Here is a 17,522-nt window from a genome sequence, read left to right on the forward strand (position 1 = left end):
ATTTTCTATTCCGCTATTTAATCAAAAACCTCTGGGGATCAGTTAAATTGGGGGATAGTCTGTGTTGGTACGTGTGAGAGAGATCCACCTTTCCAAGTTGTTGGGGTTCATCTCATACTTCTGAAGGTTTGAGGGTGCTGCCTGTTCCATACTCCCCCTACTCCTAGCCTTTTAGGGGTACAAACAATAGTAATTGGGGCCTAGTGTGGTTGTGTACGTGTGATATACATACACTTTTTTGGGATCATATTTTCTATTCCGCTATTTAATCAAAAACCTCTGGGGATCAGTTAAATTGGGGGATAGTCTGTGTTGGTACGTGTGAGAGAGATCCACCTTTCCAAGTTGTTGGGGTTCATCTCATACTTCTGAAGGTTTGAGGGTGCTGCCTGTTCCATACTCCCCCTACTCCTAGCCTTTTAGGGGTACAAACAATAGTAATTGGGGCCTAGTGTGGTTGTGTACGTGTGATATACATACACTTTTTTGGGATCATATTTTCTATTCCGCTATTTAATCAAAAACCTCTGGGGATCAGTTAAATTGGGGGATAGTCTGTGTTGGTACGTGTGAGAGAGATCCACCTTTCCAAGTTGTTGGGGTTCATCTCATACTTCTGAAGGTTTGAGGGTGCTGCCTGTTCCATACTCCCCCTACTCCTAGCCTTTTAGGGGTACAAACAATAGTAATTGGGGCCTAGTGTGGTTGTGTACGTGTGATATACATACACTTTTTTGGGATCATATTTTCTATTCCGCTATTTAATCAAAAACCTTTGGGGATCAGTTAAATTGGGGGATAGTCTGTGTTGGTACGTGTGAGAGAGATCCACCTTTCCAAGTTGTTGGGGTTCATCTCATACTTCTGAAGGTTTGAGGGTGCTGCCTGTTCCATACTCCCCCTACTCCTCATCTAGCCTTTTAGGGGTACAAACAATAGTAATTGGGGCCTAGTGTGGTTGTGTACGTGCGAGATACATACACTTTTTTTGATCATATTTCCTATTCCGCTATTCAATAAAAACCTTTGAGGATCAATTGAATTGCGGGATAGTCTGTGTCGGTACGTGTGAGAGAGATCCACCTTTCCAAGTTGTTGGGGTTCATCTCATACTTCTGAAGGTTTGAGGGTGCTGCCTGTTCCATACCCCCCCTACTCCTCATCTAGCCTTTTAGGGGTACAAACAATAGTAATTGGGGCCTAGTGTGGTTGTGTACGTGCGAGATACATACACTTTTTTTGATCATATTTCCTATTCCGCTATTCAATAAAAACCTTTGAGGATCAATTGAATTGCGGGATAGTCTGTGTCGGTACGTGTGAGAGAGATCCACCTTTCCAAGTTGTTGGGGTTCATCTCATACTTCTGAAGGTTTGAGGGTGCTGCCTGTTCCATACTCCCCCTACTCCTCATCTAGCCTTTTAGGGGTACAAACAATAGTAATTGGGGCCTAGTGTGGTTGTGTACGTGTGATATACATACACTTTTTTTGGATCATATTTTCTATTCCGCTATTCAATAAAAACCTTTCTAGGGCAAGATCTTAAATTACAGAAATATGAGGAGACCGTCAAATAAGGGCCGTGGCCTGGGTCGTGGTGCTGCTGGTAGAGCTCCTGTTGCAAGGAGAGGACATGGTCGATCTGTGCCAGCTACACGCACAAGTGAAACACCTTCCTCAAGTGTGAGTAGGCGACAGAACCTGCATCAGTATTTGGTAGGGCATCAAACGCCCCTAGAAGTGATGAGGCCAGAACAAGTTGAGGCGATAGTAGATTGGTTTGCTGCTGACAGTGCCTCCAGTTCCTTCACATTGTCTCCCACCCAGTCTACTGCAGAAAGGTCAGAGTTGGCACCTGCAGCCAATGTCCAACCGTCTTTCACCTCACCCCCTTGCAAATCAGGCCAGCAGTCTGAGCCCCAAGCCATACAGCAGTCTCTTATTCTTTTTGAGGACTCTGTCAGCAGGGTTTCCCAGGGCCATCCACCTAGCCCTGCCCCAGAAGTGGAAGAGATTGAGTGCAGCGATGCCCAACCACTTATTCCTCAAGATGAGTACATGCAAGGATCATCGCAGCACGTCTCCGATGATGACGAAACGCAGGTGCCAACTGCTGCGGCGTTCAGCATTGTGGAGACCGACAAGGAGGGCAGGGGTGAAGACTGGGTGGAAGATGATGTGGAGGACGATGAGGTCCTCGACCCCACATGGAATGAACGTCATGCAGGTGAACTGAGTAGTTTGGAGGAAGAGGCGGTGGTCGCACAGAGCCACCAGCACAGCAGAAGAGGGAGCAGGGTGCAGAAGCGGAGCGGCCGTGCCCTAGACACTACGCCCGCTACTGCCCAACGCAGCAAGGGAACGAGCGCACCAAAGTCAGCTCAAAGGAGTTCTCTAGCGTGGAAGTTCTTTAGAAAATGTGCTGATGACAGGACACGAGTGGTTTGCACCCTGTGCAATCAGAGCTTGAAGCGAGGCATGAACCTTCTCAACCTGAGCACAACCTGCATGATCAGGCATCTAAGTGCAAAGCACGAGCTGCAGTGGAGTACACACCTTCAAAACCAAGAAACGTCTCTGGCTCATCCTGCTTCCACTTCTGCTGCAGTCTCGGCCGCTCCAGCCACATCTGTAGTGATACCGGCACCTGCCACCCCGCAAACAGACGATCTGTCAGCAACACCACCACCTGGGTCACCAACAACCATCTCCACAATGTCCCGTGGAAGCGTTCAGCTTTCCATCTCCCAAACACTTGAGAGGAAGAGGAAGTACCCCCCTACCCACCCGCGATCCCTGGCCCTGAATGCCAGCATTTCAAAATTATTGGCCTTTGAAATGCTGTCATTCCGTCTGGTGGAGACGCACAGTTTTAAAAACCTTATGTCGGTGGCTGTCCCACAGTACGTCGTGCCCAGCCGCCACTACTTTTCCAGGCAAGCCATCCCTTCCCTGCACAACCAAGTGGGGGAAAAAATCAGGTGTGCACTGCGCAACGCCATCTGTGCTAAGGTCCACCTAACTACGGATACGTGGACCAGTAAGCACGGTCAGGGGCGTTATATCTCCCTAACGGCACACTGGGTAAATGCAGTGGCGGATGGGCCTGAGGCGGATAGCAATTTGGCGCATGTCCTTCCACCACCGAGGATTGCAGGGCGCTTCAGTTTGCCTCCTGTTCCTAACTCCTCCTACTCCGCTTCCTCATCCTCTACCGCCTCCTCATCCGGACAGCGTAACACCTTCACCACCAACTTCAGCACGGCCAGGGGTAAACGACAGCAGGCAGTTTTACAACTTGCCTGTTTGGGGGACAAACCACACACCGCGCAGGAGTTGTGGAGGAGCATGGAACAGCAGACAAATGAGTGGTTGCTGCCAGCGAGCCTCAAGCCCGGCCTGGTGGTGTGCGATAACGGGCGAAATCTCATAGCAGCTCTGGGCCTAGCCGGTTTGACGCACATCCCTTGCCTGGCGCATGTGCTGAATTTGGTGGTGCAGAGGTTCCTTAAAAACTACCCCGATATGTCAGAGCTGCTGCAGAAAGTGCGGGCCGTTTGTGCGCACTTTCGGCGTTCTCACCCTGCTGCTGCTCGCCTGGCAGCGCTGCAGCGTAACTTCGGCCTTCCCGCTCACCGCCTCATATGTGACGTGCCCACAAGGTGGAACTCCACCTTGCACATGCTGGAAAGACTGTGCGAGCAGCAGCAGGCCATAGTGGAGTTTCAGCTGCAGCACGCACGCGTGAGTCGCTCTGCGGAACAGCACCACTTCACCACCAATAACTGGGCCTCCATGCGAGACCTGTGTGCCTTGTTGCGCTGTTTTGAGTACTCCACCAACATGGCCAGTGGCAATGACGCCGTTCTCAGCTTAACTATCCCACTTCTATGCCTCCTTGAAAAAACAATTCGGGCGATGATGGAAGAGGATGTGGCACAGGATGAGGAGGAGGAGGAGGATGAAGAGGTAACATTTCCAAGGCTTTCAGGGCAGTCATTCGCAAGGGGCTCCGAGGGTGGGTTCCTGCACACGCAAACGCCAGGGACGCAATTGTCCAGCAGGGGCACAGTTCTGGAGGATGAGGAGGATGAGGAGGAGGAGGAGCTGGAGGAGGAGATGGAACCATGTTCACAGCAGGGTGGCACCCAGGCCAGCTCATGGCCATCACTGGTGCGTGGCTGGGGGGATACAGAGGACACGGACCATACACCTCCCACAGAGGACAGCCTTTCGTCGCCTCTGGGCAGCCTGGCACACATGAGCGATTACATGCTGCAGTGTCTCCACAACGACCGCCGAGTTGCCCACATTCTAACTTGTGCTGATTACTGGGTGGCCACGCTGCTGGATCCCCGTTACAAGGACAACGTACCGTCCTTAATTCACTCACTGGAGCGCGATCGCAAGATGCGCGAGTACAAGCGCACGCTGGTAGACGCCATGCTGCTGGCATTCCCATCTGACAGCGGGGCCACAGTGGAAGCACAAGGCAGAGGAGGAGGAGGAGGAGGTCGCCAACGCAACCAGGGCACCGCCAGCACCTCAGAAGGCAGGGTTAGCATGGCCGAAATGTGGAAAAGCTTTGTCAGCACGCCACAACAAACAGCAGCACCAGCAGCTCAGATGGAACGTCTTAGCAGGAGGCAGCATTTTACCAACATGGTGGAGCAGTATGTGTGCACACGCCTACATGTAGTGAATGACGGGTCTGCCCCCTTCAACTTCTGGGTCTCCAAATTGGGCACATGGCCTGAGCTTGCCCTTTACGCCTTGGAGGTGCTGGCGTGCCCTGCAGCCAGTGTATTATCTGAACGGGTATTTAGCACGGCTGGGGGCGTTATAACAGACAAGCGCAGCCGCCTGTCCAGAGACAATGTGGACAAGCTCACGTTCATTAAAATGAACCAGGCATGGATCCCACGGGACTTTTCCGTACCTTATGCAGAATAGCAATGGATACCGACCTTACCCACCCATTGTTCCATTTTTGCTCTTTCTCACTCTTTTGGGGTGTACCCTCATTTAAAATTTGTGAAAAGAAGCAGTGTTGGCTACCTCGTCCTCCTCCTCAGGGCCAGATTAATGTAGGGTCTATTGGAGCTGCAGCTCCAGGCCCCTACCTTTTATATAGGCCCCGGGTTGGCCATATTCACTGTTACCGCTCTTCTGTCACTTGTAAACACAGAAGTCTGGCTTCTATGCTCGCTTCCCCAGGCAGCACCCTCAGAACCTCCCCACACAGCGTGAAGGCCGGACAAGGAGGGACAGTTGGCGATGCATGGATGTGTTTATGGGCTTCAGAGACAGCATCCCATGTTGAATTAGGCATGCATGGCTGCACCCTTCCTCCTCTGGGTGCATGGCAAGGCACGGCCCTAAGGCCCTTCAAAATCCTCAGCACCAAGCCCATGATGCTGTTAATCCGGCCCTGGTCCTCCTCCACCGCCGCTTCCACCTACACCGCCCATAGGTGTGCGCAGCCTATTGCATTAAGGTGTGCACCCCAAAGTTGAAATACACATGCATGTGTTTGCCAGCAGGGAGAGTAATGTATCGGGGCCATGTACCTGTAGGCAAGGAGAAATAGAGCAGAGCAGGTCCCAGGGAGATCTTTCCCATCTCCTCACTGGCAATGCTATGTGCCCTAGGTGATTAGGGTGTGCCCAGGCACACCCAGCACACCCTGTGCGCACGCCTATGTCACCGCCACATCCACCACCACCTCAACCTCCCTCCTACTCCATATGGGCCTCGTCCTTCAGAGATGAAGAAGAACATTGTTTTATTTTTCTGTTTTTTTTTGTTGTTTTAAGTTATTTCCCTATCCACATTTGTTTGCAGAGCACTTGCCATGCTCTTAATTACGTTTTGCTGCCATTTGCAGCACTCTAGCCCTTTCCTTTGGTGTTTTAGAGCCATTTTAGTGCCTTAAAGTTCGGGTCCCCATTGACTTCAATGGGGTTCGGTGTCCGGGAAAAGTTCGGTAAAAGTCCGGGACACGGACCCGGACTTTTTTTTAAAGTTCGGCCGAACCCGTCGAACACGGACATCTAGGTGTCCGCTCAACCCTACTCGTTAGAGCTTACAATCTAAAAAGGAGGGTACAAAGAAAACCAAGCTGGCAGGAAAATGTCATTACCTGCAATTTAAGGTGGCATGCTATTTTAAGGAATTGGGGGCATTTTTTAGTGTTACATTTATTGAAGGTTTAATAAATGTTTTACAAGAGTACAATGGTGGTAAAGTCGTTGGCACAAAAGCCACAATTCAACATTCATTTTGAACTCAGATTGAAAATATTGTCAAGTAGGCAATAAAAATGCTACTGACATGTGTATGACTCAACCATTAACGTAAGAAAAACAAAAATGAGGAGAGGAAAACCTAGACTTAAAGCGGAGTTCCGGGCACAGAAAGCATTTTTCAATAAACATACCCCCGGGACAGTCAGGGCTAGCATATTCCACAATGGCTAGCCTCTGATCTGAAACTTATAAAATTTCTTCCACAGCGTTTCCATCTCTCTTGTGGACAGCTGAAGCCGACGCGATCCTCTTCCGCGTCTTCTTCCGCGTCCTCTTCTCCCAGAATGCGCCTGCACCGGCCCCTCTCGTCACTTCCGGCGCGGCGCCGCATTCGGAAGTGACGAGCGGGGCCGGTGCCGTCGAATTGATTCCTGGGAGCGATGACGTTCAGCTCCCAGGAATCATCGCGAAGGAGGAAGTGACAGAGGAGCCGTGGCACCGTGGGAGGAAGTACATTGAGGTGAGTATTTTCGATCTTCAATTACAAGGTGAGTTTAAAAAAAAAAAAAAAAAAACCTAACTATCCAATTACTTTTCAGGTGAAGGTGAAGAAGCGGATGGGCACAAAAAAAAAATATCGATTTTGTGCCCGGAACTCCGCTTTAAGCAGTCCATAGACGACTCAATTTTTTTTTCCTTCCACTGCTGGTGGAAGGAAAGAAAATCACTTGGTTTCCCCATTAACATAGTCAGTGTTGATGGGAAAATGTCTCCTGCAGCACTATTGTGTTCTGTCGGTCGGGGGGGGGGGGGTTATTAGGGTGAAGCCCCCTGGCCAGGAGAACACAATGATTATTGTTTTTGATTGTTTGTATTGATTATTGCTATCACTGCCTACAAAAATCAAATGTAAAAAAACTGACAGGCTGGTTTCACCCAAATAGATAGATGGGTCATCTTGGGTACAATCAGTTTTCCTATACATGCATTGAATTTCGGCCAATCCCTTTTGATCCATGTGTGGTAGGCTGTGTAAACTAGTCAAGAAGGAAGAAAGATATGTTTGTGGAGGGGAATGAGGGGGCATGGATGGATCTAAGAAGGGGGAAGGAGAGAGGACAGGCTGCAGAGAATTCCCAGTGACTGCATGTAACATTTTGGCTTTATTCAAAGGCCGTTAAAAAATGCATATACAAGTGTTTTTTTAATTACAGATCTGAATGCAGCTGCATTGTTTTCAATGGAATCATTCACACAGATACGAAAACATAAGCTGATATCAGATACATAACACAGGATCCAAAAATCTGTGCCTATGAACACGTTTTATGTGCATTTGCGTATAAACATATGTATGTGTTTTTGTAAGTGCGGAAAATGAGTCTAAATAAACGTGTTTAAATACGTCTATACCCAAGTATTTTATTGATCATTGTGCAGGAGCCTTTCTCCTGTAATACTCATATGCAATAACATCAGTAGAAATGTTTATAGCCATATGAATGACACCTCAGGCTGTAAAAACATACCATTGTCAAAACCATTCGGTAGTAACCTATGCTTCCCAGATTTTATGGAATTTGGGAATAGTGTGCTGCATTTTCACTAGAACTTTTTAAAATTAGGCCTTTCAATTTTTCACTTTAGGCTTCATTGAAATTACTGTTCCCTTCTGAATGGTATTTTTTCCTAAATGTTTTTGCGTTAGTACTCTGCCAGTGTTCAGCTCCCCATACCTTTTGTTTAACAACCCCTTGCCTATTAGCCTTGAAGATGGCCAGAACTGATTTTAACCACATACAGACCGCCCACCGTGTATTTACATAGTTACATAGTTAGTCAGGTTAAAAAAAAGACACAAGTCCACCTGGCTCAACCAATAAAAAAGAGAAAAAAAACAGTAAAGAAAACTCAACCATACAATCCCATATACACAATTCTATACCCGCAGTTGATCCAGAGAAAGGCGAAAAATCCCCAGCAAAGCATGATCCAATATGCTACAGCAGGTGAAAAAATTCCTTCCTGATCCCCCGAGAGGCAATCGGATATTCCCTGAATCAACTTTACCTATAAATATTAATACCCATTTATATTATGTACACCCAGGAAAGAATCCAGGCCTTTTTAAAGCAATCTACTGAGCTGGCCAGAACCACCTCTGAAGAGGGTCTATTCCACATTTTCACAGCTCTTACTGTGAGGAAACCTTTCTGTATTTGGAGATGTAATCTGTTTTCCTCTAGACGTAAAGAGTAAAGAAGTAATTTACGTCGGTACTTTGACGTTAAATACCTGGGTTATGGCAGCAGATAGCTGCCATAACCCTGGTATTTTTTTAAACGGAGGGCGGCTTTAACATAAGGGTGGTCCTATTTTTTGTGCAAACCAATCAAAATATGCCTATTGCTTATTGGAGCCTCTGCTCCAGTGCCAGCTGATGCCTAGTAAGGAGAACTGCATCGGGGGGAGCCACTACGACATCACGACACGTGGACCGCACTGCAGGCGGCCATGTTCTGCTACAGGAACCTATTGTCTTATCCATTTGATGCCATGTAGGTGCAATATCGCATTTAAATAAAGTGTTATAATAAGGGTAACACACTATTGGCCATTTTTCCGTTCCATCTTGGGGGAGCTTCATTTGAGACAGCTATATCCCGCCTTGGTCCTTAAAGGAGAGTGATACGCCCCTGGGAAGGGATAGATACCTATACCTTATGGTCGGAAGCTGACTTTGGATATGGTCTACACTACCCATATACCAACAGAGGTTCCAGGCCTACCCTCTTTAGAATTCTGGTAAGAAGCCACGCATACCACTTGGGTGACACCAGACAAGCATTGTGCATGAGTGGAGGTTATAGTTTATTGCACCTGGCTCTTACATAGTTACATAGTTACATAGTTAGTGAGGTTGAAAAAAGACATCAGTCCATCCAGTTCGACTTGTTACCAGTCGGTAAGGGGCCATCTTATTCACGTTTGTGTCACTGATTTGTCATCTCACATCGGTCCAATTGGAAGACACTTCTTTCTTTAACCACTTAAGCCACGGAAGATTTTACCCCCTTCCTGACCAGGGGGTATTTTGCGATTCGGCACTGCGTGACTTTAACGGACAATTGCACGGTTGTGCGACGCTGTACCTAAACAAATTTGACGTCCTTTTTTTCCCACAAATAGAGCTTTCTTTTGGTGGTATTTTATCACCCGTGCGATTTTTTGTTCATGCGCTATAATCAAAAAAACAGCAACAATTTTGCAAAAATAACAAAATTTTTCACATTTTTTATATGAAATTCCCCCAAAAAAATTTAAAAATCGAAATTTTTTAAAAGTTTTGGCCAATTTGTTTTCTGCTACCTATGTTTGGTAAAAAAAAATCACAATAAGCGTATTTTGTTTGGTTTGCACAAAAGTTATTGCGTATACTAATTAAGGGAAAGATTTTTGTCATTTTTGTTGTTTTTTTTTTTTAACGAGTAATGGCGGCGATCTGCAATTTTTTTTGCGGTACTGCGACATTGCGGCAGACAGATCGGACCCTTGACTGACATTTTTGACACTTTTGGGGGTACCAGTGACATTACTACAGTAATCAGTGCTATACATATGCACTGTTACTGTAAAAATGACACTGGCAGGAAAGGGGTTAACTTTATTAGAGATGCAGTGACTATGTGTGTCCCTAGGGGCGTGCTTCTTACTGTGCAGGGATGTGGCTGTGTGTGTAAAAGCACAGATCAACGGTCCTACATAGCAGGACCGTTAGATCAGTGCTTTTACACAGGGAAGAATGACAGGCGGCTTTGTTTACATTAGCCGCCTGCCTTTCTCCCTTCACAGCGGACGATCGCGAGTGACCGGCGTACATCGGGTCCGCCGGTCACACGCACCGAGGTGTCCATGAACGAGCCGAGGCGGGAGCGCGCCTCTGGCGGCGCGCCCCCGCCCGCTATTGGCTCCCAGACCAATAACGTATAACCACTTCTGGTCCAGAAGTGGTTAATTACACTGTGCTAAGCTTAATTAGGCAGACAGAAGCTGGGGTGTAGTAATGAGGGGTTTGTCACAGTGACACATCATATTGTTTTTTTGGTGAACATAGGTTAATAAGCAATCATTGCGGTGTACCGGGTATCAACAATCTCGTCAGTACTTAGACTCCAAAATGAGTTCTGACCTGATATCAGGAGTGCAAAGGTATACGTTCTATACAGGCAAACAACCAAGATAAACTGTACTGTCCAAGATCCCTAAGTTGATAAATTATTAAACATTTACAAGTGGTGAAAATCTAACTAGGATGGTCCAACTAATGTAGTTTGGTGTCTCATGCAACCACGCAGGTCACACGTAGTTAAGACCAAATATAATGACTGAATTGGTTGCTATGGCAACAGTTCAACTGTTAATAGGGGTCATGCTAAAATTTCAATGGCAACGAAAAAATAAATGTGACTTTAAAGATAACCCTCAGGAGATCAAACAACAGTTTTAAATATACATGTACAAAAATCACAAATGCTTTATTATTTTAACCTTAAAAAAAATAGAGGCAAAAAAAAAAAAAACACCACAATTGTATAACAATAAAGGTCATTCAGAAAACGGAAAAAATAGCACTTCAACAAATTGTTTACATGTTTCACGGGAGTCGCTTCATTAGCAAAGGAGCCGCAGTCTTTATGGCATTGAGATACAATAGATTTTGAAAGAAATTCAACACATACCCTAAACAATACAATAAGCAATAAATATATATATAGTATCTCACAAAAGTGAGTACACCCCTCACATATATCTTTTCATGTGACAACACTGATGAAATGACACTTTGCTACAATATAAAGTAGTGAGTGTACAGCTTGTATAACAGTATAGATTTGCTCTCCCCTCAAAATAACTCAACACACAGCCATTAATGTCCATTAATGTCTATATATATATATATACTGTATATTGTTTTCTGTATTGTTTCTATATGTGTTGATTTTCTTCTAATATCTGTTTTTTTTTTTTCTTTTTAAAGTTGCATTTCAACACCTTGAAGATTGTAGCATTTGTCCTGATGAAGTGACTCCTGCAAAACACATTGACAGACTAACAATTTGTTTAGGCCCTATTGTTTCTGTTTACTGTATACATCGTTTTATTATTATACATCTAAGGTGTTTTTCTTCCCTTTATTTTTTAAAATTGAGCTAATAAAGCATGTGTGATATTTTATATATGTATATTTATTAGTGTTTTGTCTCCTTAGGGTTATATGTAAAGTCACATTTTTTTGCATTTCCATTGAATTTCAGTCTGGGATGATACCTTCAGAATACTAGATTTTTAGGTTATGATATCTAAGTTCCACCAGTATAGAGTGTAAAAAAACAATTTAAAACATAAAAGTGCAGCGCTAAATCAGTGAACAAATATAAATATAAATTCATATAACCAATGTATAAAAGTTCATAAGTGAGTCCAAAGGGTATGCAGAAATGAAGTAGTGCTTCAAATTCATAAGTGAAGAAAAGTTGTGTAAAATCCCCACACCAAGAGTAGAAAGTGGATGCGCTCACCGAAGGGTATGGACCCAAAGTACCTTATAGTATGTGGACCATTATTAGTTGACATAATTCCCAAGCGGTGGCTGGAACCTTCGATGTTAAAAAGAGGTGGCCAGAGCGTCTCATGTAGGAACTTGCAAGTCTCTCACAGTGATACATGGAGGAACAAGCCAGACAAAGCCGACATAATGTAAAGCTGCTAAAACTTTTATTTTGCATAAAAAGTCAAAGACACACTTACAAGTTTCCAAAGCAAATGAGCAGGGAAATATACAGAGATTGATGGCATTCACGACAATCCTACCGCGTTTCCTCTAATAAGAAATCATCATAGGAAGCTGCCAATGATGATGTTCTATTAGAGGAAACGCGTTAGGATTGTCGTGAATGCCATCAATCTCTGTATATTTCCCTGCTCATTTGCATTGGATACTTGTAAGTGTGTTTTTGACTTTTTATGCATAATAAAAGTTTTAGCAGTTTTACACTATGTCGGCTTTGTCTGGCTTGTTCCTCCATGTATCACTGTGAGAGACCTGCAAGCTCCTACATGAGACGCTCTGGCCACCTCTTTTTAACATAGAGGGTTCCAGCCACCGCTTGGGAATTATACCATCTACCAGCTTGTATGGCCCACATACTATAAGGTATTCTGGGTCCATACCCTCCGGTGAGCGCATCCACTTTCTACTCTTGGTGTGGGGATTTTACACAACTTTTCTTCACTTATGAATTTGAAGCACTACTCCATTTCTGCATACCCTTTGGACTCACTTATGAACTTTTATACATTGGTTATATGAATTTATATTTATATTTGTTCACTGATTTAGCGCTGCACCTTTATGTTTTAATTTGGTTTACACAACAGGTGTCAGTTGATGTGCTAGCAGCTTTATTTTCAGTTACGGTTATGGTTAGCGCGGTTTATTTATATTGTTTCACAAAAAAAAAAAAAAAACAATGTATCAATTTTAGCCTTTGCTATTCAGTGGAAAAAGGTAATATACATTTGCTTTAATATTTTTTTTGTGACCAGAGGTTATTTAATCATAAATGTTCATACAAAAGAAAGTAGCATCAGTCTATAGTACTATAATTATTTTGTCAGTTTGACTGTGGGGATAAAAAAAGAACATGCCCAGGTTTGTATTTCTAGTCCTCTACTGAATTGTATTTAATGTTATTATGGAACAGGGCATCATGCATCATGGCTGGTTGATTCAGCTATGTCCATGTATTCATGGCATACTTCCTGACACAGTGTCCAATGTATAACATTATATCCTCTGTGTTGCATCACAAATGTTGTGATCTCTTTGTTAATTACTTAGCCTGCTTGTGTCTATATCAGATCTAATTGCTGTTTATCTCTTACCTGAACCAGTACTAGACTGAGGGCCAGGCATTTTTGGATATGTAGTTTCTTCACAGGAAATGTCAAATAGCCCAGGTTCACATTGGGTCTGATTTGACATGCGATTTGACAAAATAAATCGGAGCCTATTGCCGGCAATGGCTCCGTCTGAATCGGTGCAATATCGACTTTGTGGCGCCCATTCTCAAAAGTAGTTTCTGCACTACTTTTGGCGACTTTTGGGTGCGATTTTAATAGACATCTGTGCGGGAAAAGATGTCTGTCAAATCACCGCCCAAATCAGGCTGTAAATGCTATTTTTAAATCGTGTAAGTTCAGCAAGATTTGAAACTTCAGTGTGAACCTACACTTAAAGACAGAGGTTATGCATTAACCCGTGTGGATATACTTACAATTAACTGAATCAGCATATATATTTTTAACCAGAGGCCATAGTTGTATTTTCATTTTTTTACATGTTTAAGACTAATAGGCAAACTATTGTTAAAAAGACATGGAAGCTGTCCACTGTCATGGGGAATATGCACCAATAATTATTATTTTTTTTTTTAAACTGTACAGTGGGGATAAGGTCTTTTCATGCAGCTTTGAGTACAATTTTCTGGTCCGGTCTCCAGAGGTGGATGCTGTGTTGTGCAGGAGAGAACTGACAACGGCTGTGAAATGCCTGGGAAGTGATGTCACTCATAGAGTTACTATGAGGCTTCTATTGTCAGCTGCCTCTCCTGCACACGTCTACACACAGAAGCCACTGCTGACAGCTCAGCCTGGGACCAGACCAAAATGGCTGCAGAAAAGGTATGTAAAGTGATTTATTTTTTACAGGCTAGATAGATTCGTTTTAGAATGTTGCTGCCAGTATATTTAGAGTTAGTTAGGTTTGGGGTGAAATTCTACTTTAAATTTTAATCCTGTAAGATCATATTGAAATAGATGTAAAGAACCATGTCTATGTCTGTCCCATTTGCCTCACGTGTCCAAGAGTAGAGAAAGGCAACACAGCATACTAACAGTCTCTGGAGTAGGATTTTATTCATAGTTTACAGATAATTTGTCTCCTAGACCGAAACAAACTTGGTAAACAAGTAAATGGGCATAAGAAATAAAGTAAAATAGAGTAAATAGAGTCATAAATAGAAATAGAGTAAAACAGGGCATTTTTTCTCAGAAAATAGGTGCAGGAACTCAACCACGACCACACTGTAGGTGGCTCCTACTCTCTCACTTGCAGGGAGATTATCCAGTGGGGGTGTCGGCATCTGCACGACACCTGCATCCCCCTTGTCCCCATCCTGCGCTCAGTAAGAGCTGCTCAGGAGATCGTATCTGTGGGAGCCATTTGGAGACAAGCTGTCACTTGTAAACCCAGAAGCTGGACTTCTGGGTTTACAAGTGATAGTGGTGAACAGGGAGCAGAGGGCCTGAGCCAGAGGTGGTGGAACTTGAGTTCTACCAAGTTCCAGCTGAAAAAAAGCCCTGGAGTAAAATAGCTTGAGCATAGAGAAACAAAAAGAAGTAGTTTCAAAACAAAACCAAGAAGGTGATATATTATCTTTGTTCTTAAAAGGAGGAGAGACATCTTTTCAATAAATCTGAACAATTCAAATTAGTTAAATGAATGCTAGAGCATATCCTGTGGTTTCACTGTGTCTGTGAGTGGCTAGTGGAGGTGTACTGGAGGTCTCACACATTTTTATTTGGCCTACGGTGCTCCAGTTTGTTTAGTGGTTTTGTATTACCAGGAATCGAGGTAAATTATGGATGATATCCACATTTTTCAGTAATGTTAGGTCCTCTATAACTGTTTTGATAATGTGAGTTTTGCCATTGTGAAATTTGTTTACTGAACAGAGGTGTACGTTGAGATGGGTCAGTGTGTAAGGTAATGCCTGTACAGATCTCAGGGAATTTGTGGGGTTTCCTAACTGCACCTAGAGGTTGCTCTTTCACATGATAAAACGAATGCATGCTAGGATATCTGTGAGTAGCTGTAACATGGGGGAATCATTAGCTCTAGTGGTAGATGTGTTTTCAGGTGATTCACATCAGTCAGGATCTATATTTTAAGGGCCTGGCAGCCCATGTTTATTAGAAAAGGAAAAACACAAAGCAAAGGTCCAACACATGATGTCTTTCACACAGGGGTTATTCTCTAGTAAAAATGCACACAAAAATACTAGCCCATCCGACTCTCTCTTTAGCAGCACCTCTGCTCTTTATGATGGTCAAACAGACCACAGGTTCCTCGGTTTTGGACAGCTTCACACTAATGCACACAACTCCTGTAGTGTGGGTGGCTTCACACAAATGCACACAGCTACTCTGGCCTCAGTCCTCAGGGCTGTCTCTTGCAGACACACAGGCTTTGGCTGCCACATGCAGCCTTTCTGACTCCTGGAGACCTCCTGCCTTCTTTGGGTAGAGCAGTCTCCAACTGGGAGCCCTGAGGTATTTCTAAACCTCCTTTATAAGGGCTGTGTGCACCTGAGCACACACCCTGCTAGTCCTTCACAAAACCCAGACACAGGGTTGGAGATTCCGTCCCACCCAAGATTCCCTATGGAATCTCCAAACTACAGAGTCCCATCCAGGAATACCAAAACCTGGAGAAAGCTGCAAAAGCAGTTCCCTCCAATCCACACTCTGTAGTCCTGCAATGAGCCAATGTGCACATCCTGTGTTCTTTAAATTACCAATTTCGCTGTGACAGCATCTCATCCTGTCACAATAGCCTATCTGGCTAATGACAAATAGCCAGCTCTCTTAGAGGTACAGTAGGTGTTATAATGCTTCTCTGATCAGTTTTAATAAGAAAACCTTTAATTTATATTGGCTCATTGATTCAAGCATGACCTGTTCTATAACACTTATTTCTGCATGAGCTGTTTTTCAGATCTGCTGTATTGGATTTAAGCTCTAAAATCAAGCTGTAAAATAGTTATGAGATGGTACCGCACTCCTGAGGCCTTACATCGTATGTACCCTTCAGTATTAAAACTCTGCTGGCAATGTGAGGCTGAACAAGGTGATATGCTATATATCTTTTGCTCCTGCCCAGAGTTTCAGAGCTTTTGGTCCAAGTACATACTACATACTATCATACAAAAGGTTACAGATTGATAGGTACCAAAAACCCATGCATGTTTTCTTCTTCATCATAATGATGTGCCTATGGCAGCGTACAAAAAAATCTGTTGTGTGAAACTTGATGAATGCTACCTGGTCATGCATCCCAACACTTTGGCAATCTGTAATCCCATCATCCTTGAAACAATGGTTTAATAGAATAGAAGACATTAGGACAATGGGAAATCAGGCAAGCTCCTTGAAGGACACATATGACAAATTCCACAAGACATTGTTTTATTGATACTCTTGTATGGAAGAATTTAAATGCATCTTAGCCAATTACTGTAATATACCAGATTAGACTGAACTTATACCTTCTGGACTTTTTTTTTTTATCAAGGACTGACTCGTCCTCCCGGGGCACAAACAGTATACGAGAGAGGAACACCCTTGAAAGGGGTCTGGAACCTCTTGTTTTCACATTTTCTTCTTTCCTTTCTTCTTTCTTCTCTTATTTTCCTTTACACATTAAATCCTCAATTTCTGCTAAGATTTATCTTTTTGATCTACTGTAAAAGTCTATCATTCCATAAATAGGAATTTGCCACTTCTGTGTCTTCTAGGTCAAATCATTGCAACTGGGAGTTGTCATTATAGCTATAATGACATGCATACCATGCAGTCAGGATACAGCACATTTAACACTACAAATAAGACACCTGATATGATATAGGTTCCTCTGTATTGCTTCCTTCTATAAGTGGTTTTCTCTCAGGTTTCATTTTGAACATATTGTAAATATAATGTGCAATGTGTTATTGATTCCCCTTTATTTTTTGAAAAACAAACAATTTTCTAATCAATGATAGGAGAATTTTGTGAGCAATATTATAGAAAAAGAAATTTGCATGAGCGCAAGAAAAGAAAATTACCAGAAAAAGAAGATTCCCGTTCACAAAAATTGTTTTCTGTAGCAACTTGAGGTGAAATTGAAGGCTTGGTTGGTCGAATTTGGAAATCAATGGTGGCACTAACCGGATCACAAAACGCACAAAATTTTTGATTTAAAAAAAAAAATGCGTTAGAAATTCGTCCCATGTGTGACCTGCATAAGTCCTTTTATTCATTCTGAGTCCTGTTTACTGTAAGGTGAATGAAGTTCAGCTTTTTCCACATGTGAGGAATGCACTGGTCAGTATTTTATAAATAAATAACACATAAATGCATCAACATAATCCTCATAAAAAAAGTCGGTGAT

The sequence above is a fragment of the Pelophylax lessonae genome, assembly GCF_965119305.1.
Source record: "Pelophylax lessonae genome assembly, chromosome: 6".
Taxonomy (NCBI): Eukaryota; Metazoa; Chordata; class Amphibia; order Anura; family Ranidae; genus Pelophylax; species Pelophylax lessonae.